The 13,034-nt window shown below is 44.1% G+C and overlaps 1 protein-coding gene across 1 annotated transcript in view; it reads left to right on the top strand.

The window, feature by feature from the left end:
* LOC139561536 (equistatin-like) overlaps positions 1–13,034 on the top strand; it is a 143,764-nt gene that overhangs the window by 123,510 nt on the left and 7,220 nt on the right. The gene's annotated exons all lie outside the window — the stretch shown is intronic.

Below are 13,034 nucleotides of genomic sequence, written 5' to 3'. Positions count from 1 at the left end.
TTGAGGTAGTATGTACATGTAGGTATGGTTAAAGTGACTATGCATACATGACGAACAGAGAATAGCAAGGCTATATACAGACACCGGTTAGTCAGGCTTATTGAGGTAGTATGTACATGTAGGTATGGTTAAAGTGACTGTGCATATATGATGAACAGAGAATAGCAAGGCTATATACAGACACCGGTTAGTCAGGCTTATTGAGGTAGTATGTACATGTAGGTATGGTTAAAGTGACTGTGCATATGATGAACAGAGAGTAGCAGAAGCGTAAAAAGAGGGGTTGGCGGGTGGTGGGACACAATGCAAATAGCCCAGTTAGACAATGTAATAACGGTTAAAGGGGAAATCTGCAGTTGTTACATCTGTTTTTGGTTTTATATATGAATGACATGTACACATTGATTCCTGAATAATAGAAGTTATAAATGCCTCATGAGCTTAGTTCAACTGTCTTACCCCATCAGACCCCAAAATATACTCTGTTAACAAGGAAAATGTAAACAAACACAATATAGCCTCAAAACATGGATAAAACTATAATGTTGATATCACGGATGGTCAGTCTTTCATCCGTAGCTCAGGGTGGTTACATTTCTCCAGCCCCAACCCTCCGTTTTGTACCCTCTCCCTAGCTGACCCTAATCTTCTCCCCTAGCTAACCCTAACCCTCTCCCCTAGCTGACCCTAATCTTCTCCCCTAGCTAACCCTAACCCTCTCCCCTAGCTAACCCTCTCTCCTAGCTAACCCTAACCCTCTCCCCTAGCTAACCCCAACCCTCCGTTTTGTACCCAAACAGTGGCAGAGAAACACTTTGTTATTGTTTTAACTGCTGATTTCCCCTGTAAGACGTTGTGTGTCTGCTGTGAGAGACCGGAACAGGATCTTCTCAGATTTGTTTGTTCCGGCACCTATTTGCCCAGATCTCTTGACATGATTTATTCATTTTATTAATTATTTCACTGTTTGTAAACATTCTAATAAAAATGATCATCATTAAATCAAATTAAAATCAAATTAAATCGTTATTTCTCCAAGAAAGACTATCATGTAAAACCACAATCATACTTCTGTGTAATCATCCTATCCTGCCACACTGATTCCAGACCTGCTCTCTTATTTTGTCATAGAGGTTATGTTGAGGGCCAGTGGGGTAAGTAACTGATCTTGACACAGGTCTTTGTAGTGGTGGTCAGCTAGTGAAGAGGTTCCTAAGTAGTCACGTCACGTAGCCTAGTCTAGTCGTTTCCTTGCTGAATTTCAATCGTTGGAAAGCCAAATAAGAGAGGAGGAGAAGAGGAAGAGGAGAGGAGGAGAGAAGGCGAAGAGGAGGAGGAGACGAGGAAGGGGAGGAGAAGAGGAAGAGAGGAGACAAGGAGGAGAAGAGGAGAGGAGGAGAGAAGGAGAGAAGAGGAGAGGAGGAGAAGAGGGGAGGAGAAGAGGAGAGGAGGAGGAAACGAGAGGAGGAGGAGAGAAGGAGAAGAGGAAACGAGAGGAGGAGGAGGAGAGGAGGAGAGGCGGAGAAGAGGAGAGGAGGAGAGGAGACGAGAGGAGGAGAAGAGGAGGTGGAGAGGAGACGAGAGGAGGAGAAGAGGAGAGGCGGAGAGTAGAGGGAAGGAGGAGAAGAAGACATGTGACAGGAAGGGGAGAGGAATTATTTGGTTTGATGTTACCTCACTAGGGTATGTGGGACGGTAGCGTCCCACCTCGTCAACAGCCAGTGAAACTGCAGGGCGCCAAATTCAAAACAACAGAAATCCCATAATTGAAATTCCTCAAACATACAAGTATTTTACACCATTTTAAAGCTACACGTGTTGTGAATCCAGCAAACATGTCTGATTTCAAAAAGGATTTACGGAGAAAGCACACGAAATGATTATTTTAGGTCAGTAGATAGCCACAGAAAACTCAACCATTTTTCCAGACAAAGAGAGGAGTAACAAAAAGCAGAAATAGAGATAAAGTTAATCACTAACCTTTTATGATCTTCATCAGATGACACTCATAGGACTTCATGTTACACAATACATGTATGTTTTGTTCGGTAAAGTTCATATTTATATCCAAAAATCTGAGTTTAGGCGGGACGCTACTGTCTCACTTGGCAAATAGCCAGAGAAAATGCGGAGCGCCAAATTCAAATGAATTACTATAAAAATTACTATAAAAATCTAACTTAAATCACACATGAAAGATACCAAATGAAAGCAACACTGGTTGTAAATCCAGCCAACATGTCAGAATTCAAATAGGCTTTTCGGCGAAAGCAAACAATGCTATTATCTGAGGATAGCACCATTGTAAACAAAGAGAGAGAAGCATATTTCAACCCTGCAGGCGCGACACAAAACACAGAAATAAATATATAATTCATGCCTTACCTTTGACGAGCTTCTGTTGTTGGCATTCCAATATGTCCCATAAACATCACAAATGGTACTTTTGTTCGATTAATTCCGTCGATATATTTCCAAAATGTCCATTTATTTGGTGCGTTTGATCCAGAAAAACACCGGTTCCAACTTGCTCAACGTGACTACAAAATATCTCAAAGGTTACCTGTAAACTTTGCCAAAAAATGTCTAACTACTTTTGTAATACAACTTTAGGTATTTTTTTACGTAAATAATCGATAAAATTGAAGGCGGGATGATCTGTGTTCAATACAGGATTAAAACCAACTGTAGCTAGCTTTCTGGTCACGCGCTTCTAACAAACAGGACACTTCGAGTGACCCTCCTTCAAGATTGCCATACTTCTTCATTACACAAAGGAATAACCTCAACCAATTTCTAAAGACTGTTGACATCCAGTGGAAGCGGTAGGAACTGCAAGAAGGTCCCTTAGAAATCTGGTTTCCCAATGAACACTCATTGAAAAGAGAGTGACCTCCAAAAAAGTTCTGAATGGTTTGTCCTCTGGGTTTCGCCTGTTAAATAAGTTATGTTATACTCACAGACATGATTCAAACAGTTTTAGAAACTTCAGAGTGTTTTCTATACAAATCTACTAATGATATGCATATCTTATCTTCTGGGGATGAGTAGCTGGCAGTTTAATTTGGGCATGCTTTTCATCCAAAATTCCGAATGCTGCCCCCTACCCAAGAGAAGTTAAAGGTGATTTGGCCTTTGGCATTTATAGCTACTGTAGCGGTGGCTGATGTTGGCTATAGGTCGGGCAGCTGTTTACATAATAAGGACAACATTTTCATAACGCTGAAGCATTTAAGTGCAAATAAGTACTGTAGTTCTCATTATAATCTTACAGTGTAAATATATTAGAAAATTGTGTTATAAGGAGGCTATAGTTTACCTCTAGTCAACTGAGCAATACATAAATAGTTGCCTCTTTATAATCAGCATTGTTCAAGTAAAGCTTAAAATCAAGTCACGCTCTCAGGTTATCATAAGGAAGGGAACCATCTCTGCAGCAATTCACCAATCAGGCCTTTATGGTAGATGACCAGACCGAAACCACTCCTCTGTAAAAGGCACTTGACACCGCGCATAAAGTTTGCCAAAAGGCACCTAAAGGACTCTCAGAAAATGAGAAACAAGATTCTCTGGTCTGATGACACAAAGATTGAATGCCAAGAGTCACATCTGGAGGAAACCTGGCACCATCACTGCGGTGAAGCATGGAAGTAAAAAAAATGACACCTTTATTTAACCAGGTAGGCTAGTTGAGAACAAGTTCTCATTTACAACTGTGACCTGGCCAAGATAAAGCAAAGCAGTGCGACACAAACAACAACACAGAGTTACACATGGAATAAACAAGCGTACAGTCAATAACACAATAGAAAAAATGAAAAGTCTATATACAGTGTGTGCAATTGGATTGAGGAAGTAAGGCAAAAAAACAGGCTTAGTAGTAAAAAGTAAAAACATAGTAGCTTAGTAGTTACAGTTTAGCAAATGATGGTGTGTATGTCACGTTCTGACCCTAGTTCTTTTGTTATTTCTTTGTTTTAGTATGGTCAGGGCGTGAGTTGGGTGGGTTATCTATGTTCGTTTGTCTATGTTGGTTTCCGTTTGGCCTGGTATGATTCTCAATCAGAGGCGGGTGTCGTTAGTTGTTTCTGATTGAGAATCATAATTAGGTAGCCTTTTTCCACCTGGGTTTCGTGGGTAGTTATTTCCTGTTTAGTGTTTTTGTGTTTCACGTTACGGGACTGTTTCGGTTTTCTTATCTATGCACTTTGTTATTTTTGTATTGTTGTCGTGGTCAGTATTATTAAATACGACGCTGCGCATTGGTCTGACCTTTCTTACTCCTCGTCAGATGAGGAGGACGAATTCCGTTACAGTGTAAGTAGTGATACTGGTGTGCAAAAGAGCAGAAAAGTAAATACAAACATTATGGAGATGAGGTAGGAAGATTGGGTGGGCTATTTACAGATGGGCTATGTACAGCTGCAGCGATCGGTTAGCTGATGTTTAAAGTTAGTAAGGGAAATATAAGTCTCCAGCTTCAGCGATTTTTGCAATTCGTTCCAGTCACTGGCAGCAGAGAACTGGAAGGAAAGGCAGCCAAAGGAGTAGTTGGCTTTGGGGATGGCCAGTGAAATATACCTGCTAGAGCGCGTGCTACGGATGGGTGTTGTTATCGTGACCAGTGAGCTGAGATAAGGCGAAGCTTTACCTAGCATAGACTTATAGATGACCTGGAGCCAATGTGTCTGGTGACGAATATGTAGCGAGGGCCAGCCGACTAGAGCATACAGGTCGCAGTGGTGGGGGGTATAAGGGGCTTTGGTGACAAAACGGGTGGCACTGTGATAGACTGCATCCAGTTTGCTGAGTAGAGTATTGGAGGCTATTTTGTAAATGACATCGCCGAAGTCGAGGATCGGTAGAATAGTCCGTTTTACGAGGGTGTGTTTGGTGGCTTGAGTGAAGGAGGCTTTGTTGCGAAATAGGAAGCCGATTCTAGATTTAATTTTGGATTGGAGATGTTTAATATGAGTCTGGAAGGAGAGTTTACAGTCTAGCCAGACACCTAGGTATTTGTAGTTGTCCACATATTCTAAGTTAGAACCGTCAGAGTAGTGATGCTAGTCGGGCGGGTGGGTGTGGGCAGCGAACGGTTGAAAATTATGCATTTGGTTTTACTTGCGTTTAAGAGTAGTTGGAGGCCACGGAAGGAGAGTTATATGGCATTGAAGCTGGTCTGGAGATTAATTTAACAAAGTGTCCAAAGAAAGGCAAGAAGTATACAGAATGGTGTCGTCTGCGTAGAGGTGGATCAGACAATCACCCGCAGCAAGAGCGACATCGTTGATATATACAGAGAAAAGAGTCGGCCCGAGAATTGAACCCTGTGGTACCCCCATAGCGACTGCCAGAGGTCCGGAAAACAGGCCCTCCGATTTGACACACTGAACTCTGCCTGAGAAGTAGTTGGTGAACCAGGCGAGGCAGTCATATTGAGTCTGCCGATAAGAATATGGTGATTGACAGAGTCGAAAGCCTTGGCCAGGTCAATGAAGACTGCTGCACAGTACTGTCTTTTATCGATGGCGGTTATGATATCGTTTAGGACCTTGAGCGTGGCTGAGGTGCACCCGTGACCAGCTCGGGAACCAGATTGCACAGCGGAGAAGGTACGGTGGGATTCGAAATTGTCAGTGATTTGTTTATTGACTTGGCTTTCGAAAGACTTTAGAAAGGCAGGGCAGGATGGATATCGGTCTATAACAGTTTGGGTCTAGAGTGTCACCCCCTTTGAAGAGGGGGATGACCGCGGCAGCTTTCCAATCTTTAGGGATCTCGGACGATACGAAAGAGAGGTTGAACAGAGTGGTAATAGGGGTTGCTACAGAAAGAGAGGGTCCAGATTGCTGGGTCCAGATTTTGCAGTTCTTTCAGAACATCAGCTATCTGTATTTGGGTGAAGGAGAAGCTGGGGAGGCTCGGGCAAGTAGCTGTGGGGGGTGCGGAGCTGTTAGCCGGGGTTGGGGTAGCCAGGAGGAAAGCATGGCCAGCCATAGAGAAATGCTTATTGAAATTCTCGATTATCGTGGATTTATCGGTGTTACCTAGCCTCAGAGCAGTGGGCAGCTGGAAGGAGGTGCTCTTATTCTCCATGACCCCAAAACTTTTTGGAGTTAGAGCTACAGGATGCAAATTTCTGTTTGAAAAAGCTAGTCTTTGCTTTCCTGACTGACTGCGTATATTGGTTCCTGACTTCACTGAAAAGTTGCATATCGCGGGGACGATTCGATGCTAGTGCAGTCCGCCACAGGATGTTTTTGTGCTGGTCGAGGGCGGTCAGGTCTGGAGTGAACTAAGGGCTATATCTGTTCTTAGTTCTACATTTTTTGAAAGGGGCATGCTTATTTAAGATGGTGAGGGAATGAGGACAGTATAATTCCCATAGCCCTCTTAGGAGAAATACAGGGTTAGAATGAGGACAGAAGAACTCCCATAGACCTCTTAGGAGAAAGACAGGGTTATAATGAGGACAGTAGAACTCCCATAGACCTCTTAGGAGAAAGACAGGGTTATAATGAGGACAGTAGAACTCCCATAGGAGAAAGACCGGGTTATAATGAGGACAGTAGAACTCCCATAGACATCTTAGGAGAAAGACAGGGTTATGAGGACAGTAGAACTCCCATAGACCTCTTAGGAGAAAGACAGGGACAGTCAACTCCAGTAAATACTGTGTACGTAAGATAGTCAGTAATCCTGCAGATTCAACAGTTTACATTACAATAGGAGACTGACTCAATGTGAAAGTGACTCAACAGATTTTCAGGCCAAAATTCTAACATCTGCATAAAAAAAATATGCACAATATCCCTCCAGTGGTGTTTCTACCAAACTGACTTGTTGTGGATAAAATCAGTGATGATGGAGTGCACACAAAATGTACTTTTTTTTCACTTAAGTTTTCATGTACCATATTCAAAATCTAAAGTTCAATGTGTTTCCATGGCATTTTCAACTCTACTAATAGTTTGGTCGGTAAAACTGTTGCCTAAAGGAAAATTCCACCCAAAAACTCTCTTTTGATATTTGTTTCATTAGTCCATTGTTGATATATTCCCAGAATGAGAGAATGAGAGAGATCTCGCAGTCCTGGGCAATTCCAGTCCTCATGGGTCTGATTGGTGTCACACTTTTCCCCCCATCCACACCATCTAGCAAACACAGCTGATTTAAACTAAATGCATTTTTAACTGAAGATCATGATTAGTTGATTATTGGAGTCAGGCGTGTTAGCTGGGAAAAAGTGTGACACCAATCAGGCCCCCCTGAGGACTGGAGTTGCCCAGGCCTGAAAATGTGTCTTGTTGTGTACACACACTGACTAATCCAATGACTACAATGTAACACAGCATGGACTACACTACCCACAACACACCCTGACTAATCCAATGACTACAATGTAACACAGCATGGACTACACTACCCACAACACACCCTGACTAATCCAATGACTACAATGTAACACAGCACGGACTACACTACCCACAATACACCCTGACGAATCCAATGAAACACAGCATGGACTACACTACTCAACACACCCCAACTAATCCAATGACTACAATGTAACACAGCATGGACTACACTACCCACAATACACCCTGACTAATCCAATGACTACAATGTAACACAGCATGGACTACACTACCCACAATACACCCTGACGAATCCAATGAAACACAGCATGGACTACAGTACTCAACACACCCCAACTAATCCAATGACTACAATGTAACACAGCATGGACTACACTACCCACAATACACCCTGACTAATCCAATGACTACAATGTAACACAGCACGGACTACACTACCCACAATACACCCTGACGAATCCAATGAAACACAGCATGGACTACACTACTCAACACACCCCAACTAATCCAATGACTACAATGTAACACAGCATGGACTACACTACCCACAATACACCCTGACTAATCCAATGACTACAATGTAACACAGCATGGACTACACTACCCACAATACACCCTGACGAATCCAATGAAACACAGCATGGACTACAGTACTCAACACACCCCAACTAATCCAATGACTACAATGTAACACAGCATGGACTACACTACCCACAATACACCCTGACTAATCCAATGACTACAATGTAACACAGCACGGACTACACTACCCACAATACACCCTGACTAATCCAATGAAACACAGCATGGACTACACTACTCAACACACCCCAACTAATCCAATGACTACAATGTAACACAGCATGGACTACACCACCCACAATACACCCGGACTAATCCAATGACTACAATGTAACACAGCATGGACTACACTACCCACAATACACCCTGACTAATCCAATGAAACACAGCATGGACTACACTACTCAACACACCCCAACTAATCCAATGACTACAATGTAACACAGCATGGACTACACTACCCACAATACACCCTGACTAATCCAATGACTACAATGTAACACAGCATGGACTACACTACCCACAATACACCCTGACTAATCCAATGAATTTTATATTTACCTTTATTTAACTAGGCAAGTCAGTTAAGAACAAATTCTTATTTTCAATGATGGCTTAGGAACAGTGGGTTAACTGCCTTGTTCAGCTCAGGCGTTGGGAATCCCCGACCTTCTAGCTGCTGCCGAAACTGCTGCTGGCAAACGCCCTTCACTCATCAACCCTGGACTTGTCTCGTCATCATTATTACTTATCAATCTACACACAATACCCCTTATAGACAAAGGGAAAACAGGTTTTTAGAAATGTTTGCAAATTTATTGAAAATAAAAACAGAAATAGCTTATTTACATAAGTATTCGAAAGCCGATGGGTTCCTCCTCTTTTTAATAGAAGCCATCAGGCTGTTCTCACGCAATTGCATAGGTTATAGAAATGTTGCGCAACATGAGATCATGAAGTGATTTAGATTTGCATTGATGTCAGAGTGATTCGAGCGACAATAGAGTGCTGAGTAGCAGGCAGTTAACAAGTGTGGTAGACTACTAATGACCATCAGCAGCATCAGAGCTTGGAGAAGCCTAACTACTACATGGTCACGTGGAATTTGACTGCCTTCATGTCCTGTAACTGCCGGTGTGGTGGTAATACAGTCACCATAACAGTCCTACTCCTTCCTCCATTTCCCAGAAATGGACTGTTTCAGATACATTGTTCAGCATATAAAACCAACAATAAAGGAAAAAAACGGTTTAATCTCTAGATTTCATGTATTTATTCATATGGGATGTGAATCAGGTCCTGTAGTACAGTAAAGAAAACTGTCAAAGTCTTTTCAGAGTCTTCGTTCCAACGCCTGTCATCTACATCCACATCTACAATTACAGACAACACATGTTCAACACACGTGCCTGAGGATATAGTGTCTGATCGAGGTCCCCAGTTCCCTTCGAGAGTCCGGAGGGCGTTCATGTAACGTCTGGGGTCTCGATCAGCCTCACCTCAGGTTTCCACCCCGAGAGTAATGGGCAGGTGGGCAGATGGAAAGAGTGAACCAGGATGTGGGCAGGTTTCTGCTTAGTAAGGCTCATGGTCTCGTGATAGGTTGCCCTGAGACTAAATCAGTGTCACCCTTAGCCCAAGAGGGAATTAGCCTACCTATTGGGCTCACGGCTAAAGGGGAAATCTGCAGTTGTTACATCTGTTTTTGGTTTTATATATGAATGACATGTACACATTGATTCCTGAAGAATATAGTTTATAAATGCCTCATGAGGTTAGTTCAACTGTTGTACCCCATGAGAACCCAAAATATACTCTGTTAACCTTTCTGATCTACCCATACCCTATACGGGTTCACTTTCGCTTTTGAATTTGGCACCCTGCAATTCAGCGGTTGTTTAGGAAAGGGGAGGCACACAGAACTTTCGGGAACTGGGGTTGGGGTTGCGAAAACACATATCGTAATTTGTCCCTATTTACTGTCCTGTGTGGGTTTACAGGTACTGTGTGGGGTGTTACGATGACTGAAACAACACACCGTGCTAAAACATAATCTCCTCTCAGTAAGACTAGCCTGAGTGTCAGGCTGTTTGTGTTGTCATGCCAACTCCTTGTCACTCAAAGTCATGTTTGGCTTGACAATGAGCAGTGGAGTTGGCATGAGTACAAACCTATCCAGAATACAAAGGCTGCAAAGGGACAACCTGTTTGAGAAATCAATACAGACATCAACTGTTGAGTCAGCTCACCTCCAGGTCAGAGAAGAGATAGTGAAAAACAACCACACAGACACTAAAATCAACAAGACTGTTACTTCAAGACTGTGGTTTCATTCCAGAAACATGCCTCCTATGTTCTTCTCTCGTTCTCTCCCCTCTACTCCTCACATCTGCTCAGTCTGATCAGGGGTCGTATGTATCATGCCTCTACTCCTCACAGCTACCCAGTCTGATCAGGGGTCGTATGTATCATGCCTCTACTCCTCACAGCTACCCAGTCTGATCAGGGGTCGTATATATCAAGCCTCTACTCCTCACAGCTACCCAGTCTGATCAGGGGTCGTATGTATCATGCCTCTACTCCTCACAGCTACCCAGTCTGATCAGGGGTGGTATGTTTCAAGCGTCTCAGAGTACTGATTTTGGAGGGGACTGATCCTAGCTTAGCACACTTACTGAGATGTTTGATATGACCGGCCAGCCCCAGATCTGTCAAGGGCACAGGGGACGCAGCCTATCTGGAATGAGAAGCAACCCAACCTGTGAGTCAATCAATCTGTTACGAAACCCCAGGAGGTTTCTCGGATTGACCGCTCACTAGACAAACAGTGAAAACGTATGTGTATCCCAAATGACACCCTATTCCTTATATAGTGCACTACTTTAGACCAGAGTCCTATGGGTCTCCCTATGGGCCCCAGGTATAAGTAGTGCACCATATAGGGAATAGGGTGCCATTTGGACCTAACCAAGGGTTTGTCATCAGGTATTGTCATATATAGCGGTCCTGAGGCCCGGGGGAACAGTATTCTAGACGGACCACCACACAGAGAGGAGAGAGATGAAGCTACTACATATCCTGTGCTTCTGCCTGGCTGTCCTCGCCTCCACTTGGGTACGATAACATATTTATTCATTATTTATTAAATCATTATTTTCATTGAATAGGTTTAATCATATTTTATTTTATTTAATAATAATAATAATAATTGATTGGATTTATATAGAATTTTTTCCAGATGACATGCTGTATGTAGTCCTTGTTTATATGTTAGCTGCCAAGTTGTGAACAAGTGTTTTAAAGACTGCTTTATTCTCTAGGATCAAGCGGACATCTTGTTTGATGTGTGGATAATTTTTATACAAAATGAAATGCAATGTGACATTTTGAGCATAAAAGCAGGTTTCTGGGTTATGTAGACAAGGACTAGAAGGATGTTTTCAGTTTTCAGGTTTGAAAAAATTTGAATTCAGTATCATTCTTCTTGTTGATGTAAATGAAATCTCTCTCTCTCCCACTCCCCCCTTTTTCTCCCCCCTCTCTCTCTTTCTGTTCCCCTCTCTCTCTCTCTCTCTCTTGCTGTCTCTCACCTCTCTGGCTACCCCCCCTCTCTCTCCCACCCCCTCATCACTCCCACCCCCCCCTCTCTCTCTCTCTCCCACCCCCCCTCTCTCTCTCTCTCTCTCCCTCCCTCCCTCCAAACCCCCCCTCTCTCTCTCTCCCCCACCCCCTCTCTCTCTCTCTCCCTCCCTCCCTCCTCTCTCTCTCTCCCCCACCCCCTCTCTCTTCCCCCCTCTCTCTCTCTCTTCCCCCCGTCTCTCTTTCCCACCCCCCCCCTCTCTCTCTCTCTCTCTCTCCCCCACCCCCCTCTCTCTCCCCCCCACCCCCCTCTCTCTCCCCCACCCCTCTGTCTCTCTCCCACCACCCCTCTCTCTCTCTCTCCCCCACCCCCTCTCTCTCTCTCTCCCCCCCTCTCTCTCTCTCTTCCCCCCCCCCGTCTCTCTCTTCCTCCCCCCTCTCTCTCTCCCACCCCCTCTCTCTCTCTCACCCCCTCTCTCTCTCTCTTCCCCCCCGTCTCTCTCTTCCTCCCCCCTCTCTCTCTCCCTCCCCCCTCTCTCTCTCCCACCCCCTCTCTCTCCCTCCCACCCCCTCTCTCTCTCTCCTCCAACCCCTCTCTCCCTCCATCCCACCCCCCACTCTCTCTCCCCCAACCCCTCTCTCCCTCCCTCCCTCCCACCCCCCCTCTCTCTCTCACCCCCTCTTTCTCCCCCCCACCCACCCCCCTCTCTTTCACTTTCTCTCTCTCTCGCTCTCTCCCCCCCTCTCTCTCTCTCCCCCACACCCCCCCTCTCTCTCTCTCTCCCCACCCCCGTCTCTCTTTCTCTCTCCCCACCCCCGTCTCTCTTTCTCTCTCCCCACCCCCATCTCTCTTTCTCTCTCCCCCACTTCCTCTCTCTTTCTCTCTCCCCCACTTCCTCTCTCTTTTCCTGTTCCACTCTCTCTCTATCTAGGCTGAGACAGGAGGGGTTGGGAAACATAGGGATGGTAAATACATAATTTTTTATTTTCAACAAAGATGGTGTTAACTAAAAAGAAAGTTGAAAAACATCTAAGCCATTATTTGGATGTTACCACTTTTCGTTTTTGTAAAGCAAGCTCAGTTACACAAAATCATTCTAGCTCTCTATTTTTGCATACACTCAATTAGTACTTGGTAGCATTGCCTTTAAATTGTTTAACCTGGGTCAAACATTTCGGGTAGCCTTCCACAAGCTTCCCACAATAAGTTGGGTGAATTTTGGCCAATTCCTCCTGACAGAGCTGATGTAACTGAGTCAGGTTTGTAGGCCTCCTTGCTCGCACATGCTTTTTCAGTTCTGCCCACAATTTTTCTTTAGGATTGAGGTCAGGGTTTTGTGATGGCCACTCAAATACCTTGACTTTATTGTCCTTAAGCAATTTTGCCACAACTTTGAAAGTATGCTTGGGGTCGTTGTCCATTTGGAAAACCCATTTGCGACCAAGCTTTAACTTCCTGACTGATGTCTTGAGATGTTGCTTCAATATATCCAC

The sequence above is a fragment of the Salvelinus alpinus genome, chromosome 31, assembly GCF_045679555.1.
Source record: "Salvelinus alpinus chromosome 31, SLU_Salpinus.1, whole genome shotgun sequence".
Lineage (NCBI taxonomy): Eukaryota > Metazoa > Chordata > Actinopteri > Salmoniformes > Salmonidae > Salvelinus > Salvelinus alpinus.
Note: the sequence above shows the minus strand (reverse complement) of the source record. Positions and strands in the feature narration are given on the sequence as shown.